The 12170-nt window shown below is 36.3% G+C and overlaps 1 protein-coding gene across 3 annotated transcripts in view; it reads right to left on the bottom strand.

Annotated features, from left to right (window-relative positions):
• LOC129247983 (GTPase-activating protein skywalker) overlaps positions 1-12170 on the bottom strand; it is a 105166-nt gene that overhangs the window by 59894 nt on the left and 33102 nt on the right. The window lies entirely within an intron of this gene.

Below are 12170 nucleotides of genomic sequence, written 5' to 3'. Positions count from 1 at the left end.
TCAAGCATTTTTGAAATTTCTTAAATAAATTGCAATGGAAGAAGTAGACTGTTTGCGTTTCCGCTTTATTGGCACTCCACAAAAACAGCGTGGGCTTCTTGTGGTCGAGTTCAATTGAGAATAAAGCATAAAAAATGCATAGGGAGCCGCGACGCTCTTTTAAATTTAATTAAAATTAAAATTAAGTGGCAACGAAGTTTAATTTCACAAGTTGAAAAATTTAAATTCCAGCATTCGTTTTATGGAAGAAAACAGCCAACACCGTCATCAGAAAAAATTGCCTAAATTGTGCCAGAAGTAAGTATACACCGGACACGTTTTCAATTTTCCCCCAATCGATTCCTTCAAACAACCTAAGTTATAACAAAATTGTGTTTTATTTACATGAATAAAATACAAAAATCATATTTAATCCAAACAATGACAAAATTTTAAAAAGGAACAAAATGATAGCTTTTTATATTAAACTTTATAAAAATTCATGTCTCAAAAGTAAGTATACAGTTCATCACATTATTAATTTGTGAAATCAAAAACATAATTAAAATCAAATCCTAGTATTTGGTAGGATAACCATTAGACTTTACAATCGCTTTAAGTCGTGATGGCATTGATTTCACCAAGTTTTCAGTTACAGCTGGTGGTATTTTATTCCATTCCTCTTGAAAGACGTTTTTCAGTTGTTCCTTATTTCTAATCGGATGTTTACGTATTTGTCGCTTTAAATGTTCCCATAAATGTTCGATTGGGTTGGTATCCGGGGACTGTGGCGGTGTTTTCAGCTGTTTTCGCACATTGTATAACAGCCACTCTCGTAGAATGTTGGATGTGTGCTTGGGGTCATTGTCCTGCTGGAAGATAAACGTTCCTTCAAGGCCCAATTTAGTAGTGCTTTCTTTTAAATTATTTTTCGAAATATTTAAATAACCATATCGGTCCATAATATTTTCGATAAATACCAAGTTTTCAACCCCGTTCGCAGCCATACATAACCAAACTATCACAGAGCCCCCTCCATGCTTCACAGTGCCGGTCATATTGTATGGATCCAGTTCCGCGTTAACTTTTCTCCAAACTTTTTCACGGTCATCAGATCCACAGATACTGAACTTACACTCATCAGAAAATATGACTTGGTTCCAAAACGTTTGGTCATATTTTTCATGATCTTTTGCGAACGAAATCTGTTTACACCGATTGGCACTACTCACGAAGGCTTTTTCCTAACATTGCGCCCATGATAACCAGCACTATGCAAAACCCGGCGAATAGTTTGGGTGCTAAATTGTTTTCCAGTCTCATTTTCAACTTCAGATCTCAATTTGGGGGCATTAATTTTGGGGTTTGTCCTGATTTTCCGTACGACTAAGCTTTTTTCTCTGGTACTTAAGAGCGGCGGAGGCCCACAACGCTCTTTATTAGTGGTGCTTCCCGCACTTTTATATAATATTTATTCACAATCTTTTGAACTGTAGCAAAACTCCTATCTATCAAACGTTCGATTTCTCGCAATAATTTATGTTCCTTGTGATATTTTATAATCAGTTTTTTTAAATCATCAGAAAGCTTTTTTTCTCTTGGTGCCATTACGCACGGGTGTCCGGTTATTTACGCGCCATTATATCGAAAACAAATCAATGACCATCAACATCAAAGTTCGCACATATAAGTCATGCGCACGGCCAATTAGAAAACATGAAACTGAAACTCGGACGGATACAACTACACCATAGCTGCGTTCACAAGGCGAGATCTTAAACTTAACGAGGAGATACGAGAGATGTTCGAAATCACTGACGTAATAAAAAAGAACTGCAAGAGGAGAAAATGAGGAGAATAAAGAGCAAAATTCAACCAACAAGTAAAGAGAATGGGAGACGATTGGTTGCCAAACATTGTGGTGAAAGGCCAAAACAATACGCCCTGCAGGAAGACCAACAAAACGTTGGCATGAGCATTACACGTCTGGATCCTGCAATAATTATATTAAAAAAAAATAAATAAAAAAAAAAATATAAAAAAAAAATATAAAAAAAAAATATAAAAAAAAATTAAAAAAAAAAAATTAAAAAAATAAACAAAAAAACATTTCTTAATTTTTTTCGTTGAAAAAACAGGACTTAGTTCTACAATAATGATGATGAAGAAGAAGAATTTCTCACACTTATCACACAGTTTGAAGTACGAAAAACCAAAGTTAGTTTCTTGGACAGAATAACTTTATTTTTCACCAGTGGTGTAGGCACTGAGACTTTATTAGTGCCGTACTTTTAACACCATTCGCCACTTCATTCCGAGGCGCCCCAAGAACCAGAAATCATACACCCCCCGAAATTATTATAGAGGCACACACTTTGACAAATTTGGACTATTTACTTATTTATTTTTTATGAAAATATACTTCATTCTATAACAAAGACCATAATAATCTAAGTTTCAAGCTTGATGATAGATTTATAAAACTTAAAAAAAAATTCCTAAAAATGTAATCTAAAAATAAAATAATTTTAATCAGAATATTTCGAAAAAATTTGAGTACGCAGTTTCACGCAGTGAACTTTAGTATAGTAAAATTAAAGTTGGAAATACCCCAAAATTCTCGTGAACTTTTAAGAGTTTCACCCGCCAGAAGGTGTTGCGCATTCCCTCCATATAACGAACACACACGACAGTTTTTGTTTTTATACGGAGAAAAAGCGTGAAAAATTATCAAAAAGAAACGAGAATTTTGAGCCATTTTAAACTTGTACTTTGTTTCATGGTGAAAATAATTCAGAAGTGTGGCCAAGATCAGACCGTAACCGGCTCTCAGCGAATGTAAAAGAAACAGCTGATCGGCTAACGTCACCGGGGTCATGGCAGCGGTTCCTTTGCGAAAAAAACTAAGTTTGTGTTGATGATATACGAAAAAATCAACAGAGGCTTCGCTCATGTTGTTTCATTGCTCTCTGAACAACGACTGATTGGACAAGTGTGCGAATGTGTGTGTGAAATGAGCGGGCAGAATTATGCTGCCGAGTACCCAGTAATGTGGAGGTTGCTCTTTTTTCGTTTTTCATCATAGTAGATTGGCCAAACACGGTAATCTATCATACTTGCTTTATTTTATTAAAATTTAATGGGCGTAACCATATTTTTTATTTTTTAATTCTGCTTAAAAGGCTTGATAAAAAATTGTCGATTTTTTATAAAGTTTCAAACTTTGATGTAAATGATATTTGTTGCAGAATGAGCTCAATAAAATTATAAAAAATTTATGAAAATTAAAAAAAAAAAAAACAAAAAACAAGAGAAAAGTAGTCAAAACTGTAGTCAACATCTCCTCATTCTATGATTTTGTCCATAGGTGAAGCTACTTCATTGCAAGGCGCCATAAAATCTGGGAATTCTATGGTCTGGCCTGTTATGCATTACAATTCCGCTTGAAAAGCAAAAGCAATTTTTCAAAATCACATACACACAAAAATACGCTAGCAAAAAGCAGGCATGTCACAAAGGGTGAGCACCGCTAAATAACCTGCTTTACCTTTTCTTTTTGTTAGCTGCTCAGGCATACCCCGACATCTGAGTTATCAGGCGAACTTTGTTTACTCGTGATTGTAGTTTTTTCCACATTTGCTTTTGCCACAACTGTACGTCTAATAAGCAGCCATCATTTGATTTGTATTTACAATTGTGCCTATAATAATTGCCCACTTTGTAATCAGTAATTGAGTTCTTATATTTGTAGGCACGAAATCATTTATTTGCACGAAGATACGCCATATTTGCACAACTATTGTTGCCACTTAATAACTGTTATTTGCTTATTAATCTAATTCAATATAAAGTGTTTACTGAAAGACTAAAATAACAGATTTCAAATTTGATATGAAAAGCCTCTTTACAAAAATTCCATTTGAAGAAGAAATTTTTATATGTAGAAGATCACTCAAGCCACCAGCCAAGTTAGGTTAGGTTAGGTTAGGTAAGATTAAAGTGACTGTCCCAAGAAGACACATTTCGACGTGAGAGCGAGGGAGATATTAACATTTTCTCCGATAGTCAAGCCGCGATCAAGGCTTTAACGACGCTATGGTACGGAACCAGACTAGTAAACTCCTGTAAGGAGGAGATCAAATCTCTTGGGTGTGCAGCATTTCTCTAATCTGAGTTCTAGGACAGGATGAGCTCGAATTGGCCTTAGAGACCTCCTACCCGGGCATCGGATCCCCCTGACAATTGTTAAAGGGGAACTGCACAAATTATTTCTCAGGAAAGCGCAGAAAAGATAGAGCTCTACTTCTTCATATGCTTTTTCGAAAACCCTTTGGCTCCAGTACAATATACGAAGGGCTCAGAAAGTTCTTTGGACTCCTGGCCATTCAATATCAAAACTCGTAGCTGTGTTTACTCGTACCGGTCATTGGACGATCGGCACACACGCGGAAAAGCTGGGGTTACCATTTAACCCCCATTGTAGAAGCTGTGGGGACCTTTCAGAAAAGGAGACTATTGAGCACTTTCTCTGTAAATGTTCGGGTTTGGCAGCTAGACGAGTAAGGTCACTACTCCTTAGCGCTCCTTTCTTCGACAGCCTGGGGTAGTGCAACAAACTGAATCCAATCAATCTCCTTCATTGTATCAACAGCTGACTGTAGATATCTTCCTGTTGAAGGTCTCATAAGGATATCAAAACGGCGCTTCATTGCTACCTGACGAATGCTAGACTGGCACTTCAACCATTTCACCTACCTACCTACCTACCATAGCTCATTGTCTAACAAAATCCATATAAATCCAATTTTATATTTTTATTAAAAAATATCATATCTATGCCTCTAGCACCTTATAAGCTACTAATAGACAAGCACGCCATCTTATAGGCAGGCAGACTGGAAGCTCCCTACAGACAACTACTGCAGAAGCTTTAGCGACACTGAAGAAGAGACTACAGAACTTTCTATGCGGGTGCATGGCTCTGGGTAGAAGGTTGAATATTCTACAAAAAAATTCTAATGAATAACTTGGTAGAAGTAGCCAATTTAAAACTAACAAGGATTGTTAGATACATTAAGGCCACAGGTTGGTTCAATGGTATCACAATGCGCCTACAGCAGGCCTAGCCTCCCAGCTGGTCAAAAAATATTTATTTTCACCTAAGTAATGTGTGATTTTTGGATACGAGCGGAATTTGCACACAAACAGGATATTTAGAAATATTTCGACGCTGGCGCCACTTGTAGACCAATGCTTGTAGGATAACAAGTAGCCTATAACCGCCTCAGAAGCTGCGGTACCTAACTCTGAAAGCTACATCAAATTCAGTTCATCCGTTTCGGAGATAAACGCTTACAGGCAGACGAAATTTAAAAAATGGTAAAATCGTATACCTACTTTAAATTTTGTGATTGTTATTATTTTTTAATAATTATTGTTTGCAAAAGAATAACAAAGCAGAAATTTTAAGCTCAAAATAATGGAAATTTATTGTTTTTTGTGCTTTACTTGAAAGCATAGCTTTTAAAAACACCCACTGCCACTAGAAATATAATACGCATTACAATAATTCCTTATTACTATGTTGATTATGCAAATTTATGCTATTAAATTGAAAAATTTTCCTTTACTACAATAACAAACAAGCAATGAGCAAAACCTGTTTCAAAAGTCAATGGGTATTGAGAAAAAAATTCGATAAAGTGCTATAGAAGCACATTGGCATGCATGTAGGCATGAATTACTTATTCAATTGCGAATTAATTCCAAACAAGTGACACACCCACTCGTCACACATTTTCCATATTTACATTTATTGCATATTAATTGCAAAACGTCGTACGGTCCGCCAGCGTTGCGACTACCTGCCTACAAATCGCTTCACAGCAAAGCAAAATAAAGCGAAGCCTATTTATTTGACTCATAAACAAACAGCTTACAACTCTATTGAGTTGCAGTTTTAATGCGATGATCACATCGCAAGTGGACACTAAGTGAGTCTATAAATTGTTTTTCAAATTGGATGGCGCAATAAATTTTCTACAAGTAAAAAAAAATGCATATGAGTTCATAAAACCACAAATATGGATGGGTGTAAGCTGTGCATCTTAGCATTTAAATTTTGAAATTGTTTTCATTATTGTTGTTTGTAGCCTATTCAAATTAGTATTCCTAATTCATGTGCCTGTGAAACAAATGGACCAGTGAAACAAATTTCTGAGTTGCATGGTAGCGACATTTTTCTTCAAAGTATTAAAGCATCAAAGGCAAACATTAGGCAAACAAAAACTAAGACCGCTTTGAACTTACGGTATACAATTCTGAGGATGCGCTAGCCAAAAATACATCACCCCTATCCAACGTCTGCAAAGCAAAATCCTATGGCGCATAGTAAACGCATCATACCACATAAGGAATAGCGACCTTCATCGTGCACTTGACGCACCAACTGTGACCGAAGTAACGAAGCAATTTGCGATAGCTCACAAACAGCGTCGAAAAAATCATGTCAGCAGTTCAGCATCCAGCTTACTTCGGCTGAATTATTCACGAAGACGTTTAGAACGCACCACGTTAGAAGACTTTATAGAGAGCGAGTAGCGACTTTATTGTAGACCTTCGGAGGGTTACCGTTGGGCAATCGGGTCTGGCCAGACTTTTTCGGTTTTGGACGTGAATTTAACACATTTCTATTATAGCTAACGACTTGAACTTCCACAGAGCTTCCTAAAGTTTAATTTTCTATCGATTTATAGATGCAACTTTTTAAAACGCATCCTCGAACGGGACGAAAAAAGGTCAGGTCAAAGGCCAACCGAAGGTTTTAAAAAAGGTGTCCAACGGAGGGGTAAGACAAGTTAAATTAGCAAATGAAAATGGCTTATTAGTATCCTTTAGTATCCTAGTATATATAGGTGCAATTATACAACGCACAGACGCAGCGATTCCAGATCGCAGCAACGGCACAAATTACCGCAAGGCAGTACTAATAAATCCGACGCCGGAATGGATAGCACTTTATAGTACCCACAAGCACTAGCCAGGAAATAAGCGCCCAAAAGTAGGCACCAAAAACACACCGCCAAAAAAATTGGGACCAAAAACACCCCAAACAGTAGGCACCAAGGAAATATAACGCCAAAAAGTAGGCACCAAAAATATACTTCCTACAAGTTTGCACCAAACAATAAGCGCCAAAAAGTAGGCAGTGTTATTTCTCACTAGAAATTAGCAACCACAAGGAAAAACTCAGGAAAAATAGCCTAAAGTGTGTTTAAGATATATATAAGGTATAGCTCTCTCTCTCCTTTTCCTCTACGTTACATCTTTTTTCTCTCTCACGGAACGAAAATGCCTAAAACGTTGCATGGCCTTGAAATGTTACTCTCCATTCTCGCTCGTCCATCGACGCCTCAGAAGTTTCACTTCAAAACACTTTTTCTTATTTTTTTTTCATTTCTCTGAATTCCAAATGGTAGTCACGCACCAACCCATTCGGCTACGGTGGCCGCCATATATGTACAACTTTACACTACTAAAAAATACGCATATTTTAATACAAGTAAATCAGTTTTTCCGAGTTTATTTCGGAAATTCAATTTTTTACTAAATGATTTTTTTGTTTTTATGTTTTTTAATTAGTAGGAAAATACATTTTGTCACCAAGAGTTTCCAAAGAAAATCTTTTTTAATTACCGTTTTTTTACTTAGGACCAATTTTCGAAAACTATAAATCTTTATGAGATTTCACGATTTCAACGTAACCTAAATTAAAAACTTGTTTTCTTTCTTATAAATCCTCGGGCCTGTTGTGTGTGCCAAATCGGTTTGGAAACAAAATGGCCTAGTTCCGTATGCTCCTTCGTGTTGATTCTTTCAATTCTGAGTAAAATGGAAAAATTTTTTTTTTTTATTCTAACAACTCAGGATCAACACTTTTATGAATTAAGAATTCGATGGAAATCAAGATAACGAGCATTATTAGATTCGAAATTTATAGAATTTATAGAAAAAATTTATAGACAATAATTAAAACAATCGAAAAAAGAGCTGAACGAAAAATTCCCCAAATGCTCAGACGGAAAGAGAAGCAACATAATCTAATCATGGATTTATATTCACTAAAAGCGCACCAGTTCAGTACCACCGGATATCCCGGCAGGGTATACATTCCGCTTATGCGCAGGTGGAACGTTGGCGCAATGGTTGCTGCGGTGAGAACTGAAAGTAGGCATTTTCGTGAATTTTTGATTGACGCACATCAAATATACGAGTAAAGTTTATGGCATCCGTTGGTTAAACATTTTCACAATAGGCAAATTAAATTCGTGAGCTACATATGTACACACATACATACATATAAGCATGAGAAAAGCTGCGTGGGTGGTGTCCAGGTCGTGTGAATATCAACTGCTAAAGGATGAGCATTTACATATTTTTATTGTACATATATACAGTCAACGTTAAAAGAAAATATACACCATATATTGACAAGTTTTGACAACAAAAACTATTTAAAGCAAAGTTCACAAATTTGTATAAAATGTGCGAAAATTCGGCCAAAATTATAAACATTTTACTAAATTTTTTTTAGAAAATTTTCGGGTATGCAGTTTGAGTAGTAGATCATTGAATTTTGGTACAATAAAGCGCAAGTTTCAAGAATCAGCAACTCACACTGATTTTTGAGAATTTTTTCTTCCTGCCAATAATTAATGTTCTGATACCCGCACGAGTACAGGGTTGCCAATATTCGACGGTCCCATCTGGCAACCCTGTATCTTTTGACAGAGACGTCAGAACGCTTAGTGACATACCGCGTTGGAAGCGTCATTCCAAGCAGATTTTTACCATGGAACAGTACACGCCACGCGAGCGCTCCCAAATTGTTGAAATTTACATTCAACAAAAGAAGTTAATTGTGAAAACTCAACGTGCGTATCAAAAATTAAATAATGTGAAAAGTGCGCCTTCTAAGAACACCATTTTCGACTGGTGATGCTCTTTCTAATCCAAAGAGGCCAAATCAAAACCGACCAAGACGATCGGATGAGAATATTGCTCTTGTACGGGCCAGTGTTGACACGTCGCCAAGGACATCCCAAAATCGCCGTTCTCAGCAGTTGGGCATTGCTCGGACCACTTTACAACGAATTATCCGCATTGATTTGCATTTATTCCCGTATAAGATTCAATTGACGCAAAGATTGTTGCCTGCGGACAAGCCTCGTCGATTGGAATGGGCCCAAAAAACACATGGGTCCGTCGAATATGGGCAACCCTGTATTTACTTTCGGCACTGCGCGACTGCCTACAACGAGCAGAATAGCAAACATTTCAGCGATTCAAATTTTCAAAAGACTTTCTAAAGACTTTATAACGAATAATGCAAGAAAAGTAAAGTAATGAAAAAATTCGAAGCAGATCACTTTGCAAAAAGTGTTAAGCAATCCAGCTCAAAATTGGTAGTCTTGTGCGTATTTGACAAAGCATTTAACAAGCAATCAAATCGAATTACATTAAATGCAGCTCGGAATAGAAATTAATTTTTAAATCAATAACTCAGTTTATGATTTTCTCAGCTCCTCATCTCAAGTGCTAAGTAAAGTGCTTTATGTGGATATCTCTCTGTATTTATGCACTCACACACACACACACACATAGATATGGGCTATAACTTTTGAGAGCCGGCTACATTACACTGTAAGCGTTAATTGCTTTGACATGACAGTTTGATTATATTTGAGAAAATCAAAAATGTCAATAGGAGCGCACTGCCTACACACATACATGCATGTACACACTTTGAACAGGGGTAGGTATGCGAGCCTCGTTGCTACTTCATTGAGTCAATTAACGTATGTAATTTAATTCAATTTTCCTGGCTAGTCAAAGTCAATTTTCACTATTAGCAAGGGGGCTGCTATTAGACATGTTACTATAGGTGTATGTGTGTATGTAGGTATGTAGGTATGTATGTAGGTATTTATGTATGTATGACTGTATTCAGGTATGTGTTGAAGAGCAGGCAGTCAGTTATACAGGTGATGGCTACTTTTGCAAAAAAAAAAAAAATTATAATTTGCTCTCGCACCGAGGTAACGTATGCGGATAGAAAAATAAATTTCTTTTTATTTGTAAATATTTGTATGGGGGGAAAAAAAACTTGAGCCCATACGGGGGAAGACTTTCGTTGCAAGCCCTCGTGCAGCATTAGATCTGTGAAAGCACAGTAGGGTCGTACAATTGAATGCCTCCAACTTAATTGCAGCACCATTGTGAATTCATTAGCTTTTGAGAAAATTCACAAAAATTAATCACAAGTAGACAGTTTGCAATTTAAAATGTTGTAAGGTAATCACAGGCAGCGTTGATCTATACACAAAATTTCCGGTATTTCTCAAACTCATCACACACACACACATACATGCATAAGTACTAGCGTATAAATGTACAAAGCTTTCGAGAATATTTTTTCTGAAGACATCTGTTCCTTGTTTATGTAGCGTAAATACAAAAAATATGTGGCGAAATACAAACACTTATAGGAAGTCGAGCTTTTTGTTGTTGTTGTTGTTGTATTATCTTGTTGTTTTGCTGATATCTCTCTGCTGATTGAAATGCCTCTTTAATTGGCTAGCAAACACAGGCATACATACATACATGCGCTCACTTGCAAATATGTATGATGTATGCGTCTACCAACTAATGAACCATGAAATATGTACGTATGAGCGCACACACACACACACATACATCTGTGCAAAGTCACATGAATGCTTTTATGATAAGAAATGACAATCGACGATTTAAGAGCACAGTGAACAATGAACAGGCGCCGTAGGTGGCGTTTAAAAATACTACTATTCCCCTCATACCCACATACGTGTATGGTATTTCTAAACAACAAGGAGAGACCCTGATAGAGGAGGTCAATCGGTTGCAGTTGTTGGCGCGCTCATTATAATATGTAATGGACCGTTACCTCAAGCGAGCGCGAAGACTATTGTTCGGTAATCTTATTTCAATTGGACCAATGCAGATATGTTTGACTCGATGTGCGTGTAGTGTGTGTCTAGTAAACAATATAATTGTGTGCATTTATTACTAGTTAATAAAAAAATAGTTTAATAATAGAAAATTATAATCGGAATCGTGTCAATGAAGCGCAGCAGCAAGCAAACAGACCATGGACCTGGCGAAGCAATGGCTCATACATACTATACATATATACATCCTTATGTGCTCCTTATCGGTGCACTCTCCACTACTTAGGCCCATAAAATAATTAGCGAAGTGTAACTTTGCAACTTTTAATGATTAGCAAATAATTCTACTGAGAGTTTAGTTTTTGTTTTTTTTTTTTCATTGACAAACAGTACAAATAAAATCTGAACGATGTTAAGCTGTTAAGTGAAAAATAAATATTAAAATAGAATAAAAATGATTGTGCGAGAGCGGAAAAAACAAAAACACAAAATAGCCAAGCATAGTTACAGTGCAGTGGAAAGTGGTTTGAAAACCAGTTTTCTCCAAATGAAACTCGAAAAAGTGCGAGCCCAACTTTCTTGAATTTTATTGTAGTTTTCTATTAACAAAATGCTCGTATTGCTATAGGTGGTGATAGAGGAAACCGCGGGAGCACTAATAAGTTCAAGTATACGAGTGTATGAACCTACATACATACACACGTACATATGTATATTATGTATCATACATACATAAGTACATGCATACATACGTACATAGATTCAATAAAATTGTATGAGAATCAAAAAACCCGCTTATTTTAAGGAGTGAATGAAGTAGATCTTAAATTTTCAGAAATCATTTAATTGCCATCGACAGACGTATTCCATAACATTTAAAAAAAAATTTGTTCTATTGAAAAATTTACACTACAAAAACTAATTAAATTTTTTGCCAATTTTTGTTTTTCTTCAGCCCTCGGCAGACAATGGCAAGCTTCTGAGTGCATTTCTGCTATTAAAGAAGATTTTAATGAAAAAACCAATTGCCGTTCGGAGGAGGCTTCAAGTTGTACGAGTAGGTACCTCCACTTATGGAAAAACCTTCAAGACGCAAACCACAAATAGTGGGGCAGGAGGAGCAGACCAAACACCAAATAAATTACATCCTTTATTGGAAACCAATTATTAGTGTATTTAATGGCCTCCATATATTTAGTTTTC

This window comes from Anastrepha obliqua, chromosome 5 (genome assembly GCF_027943255.1).
Source record: "Anastrepha obliqua isolate idAnaObli1 chromosome 5, idAnaObli1_1.0, whole genome shotgun sequence".
Classification (NCBI taxonomy): Eukaryota; Metazoa; Arthropoda; class Insecta; order Diptera; family Tephritidae; genus Anastrepha; species Anastrepha obliqua.
The sequence above is the reverse complement of the archived record's forward strand: the minus strand, read 5'-3'. Positions and strand labels throughout refer to the sequence as shown.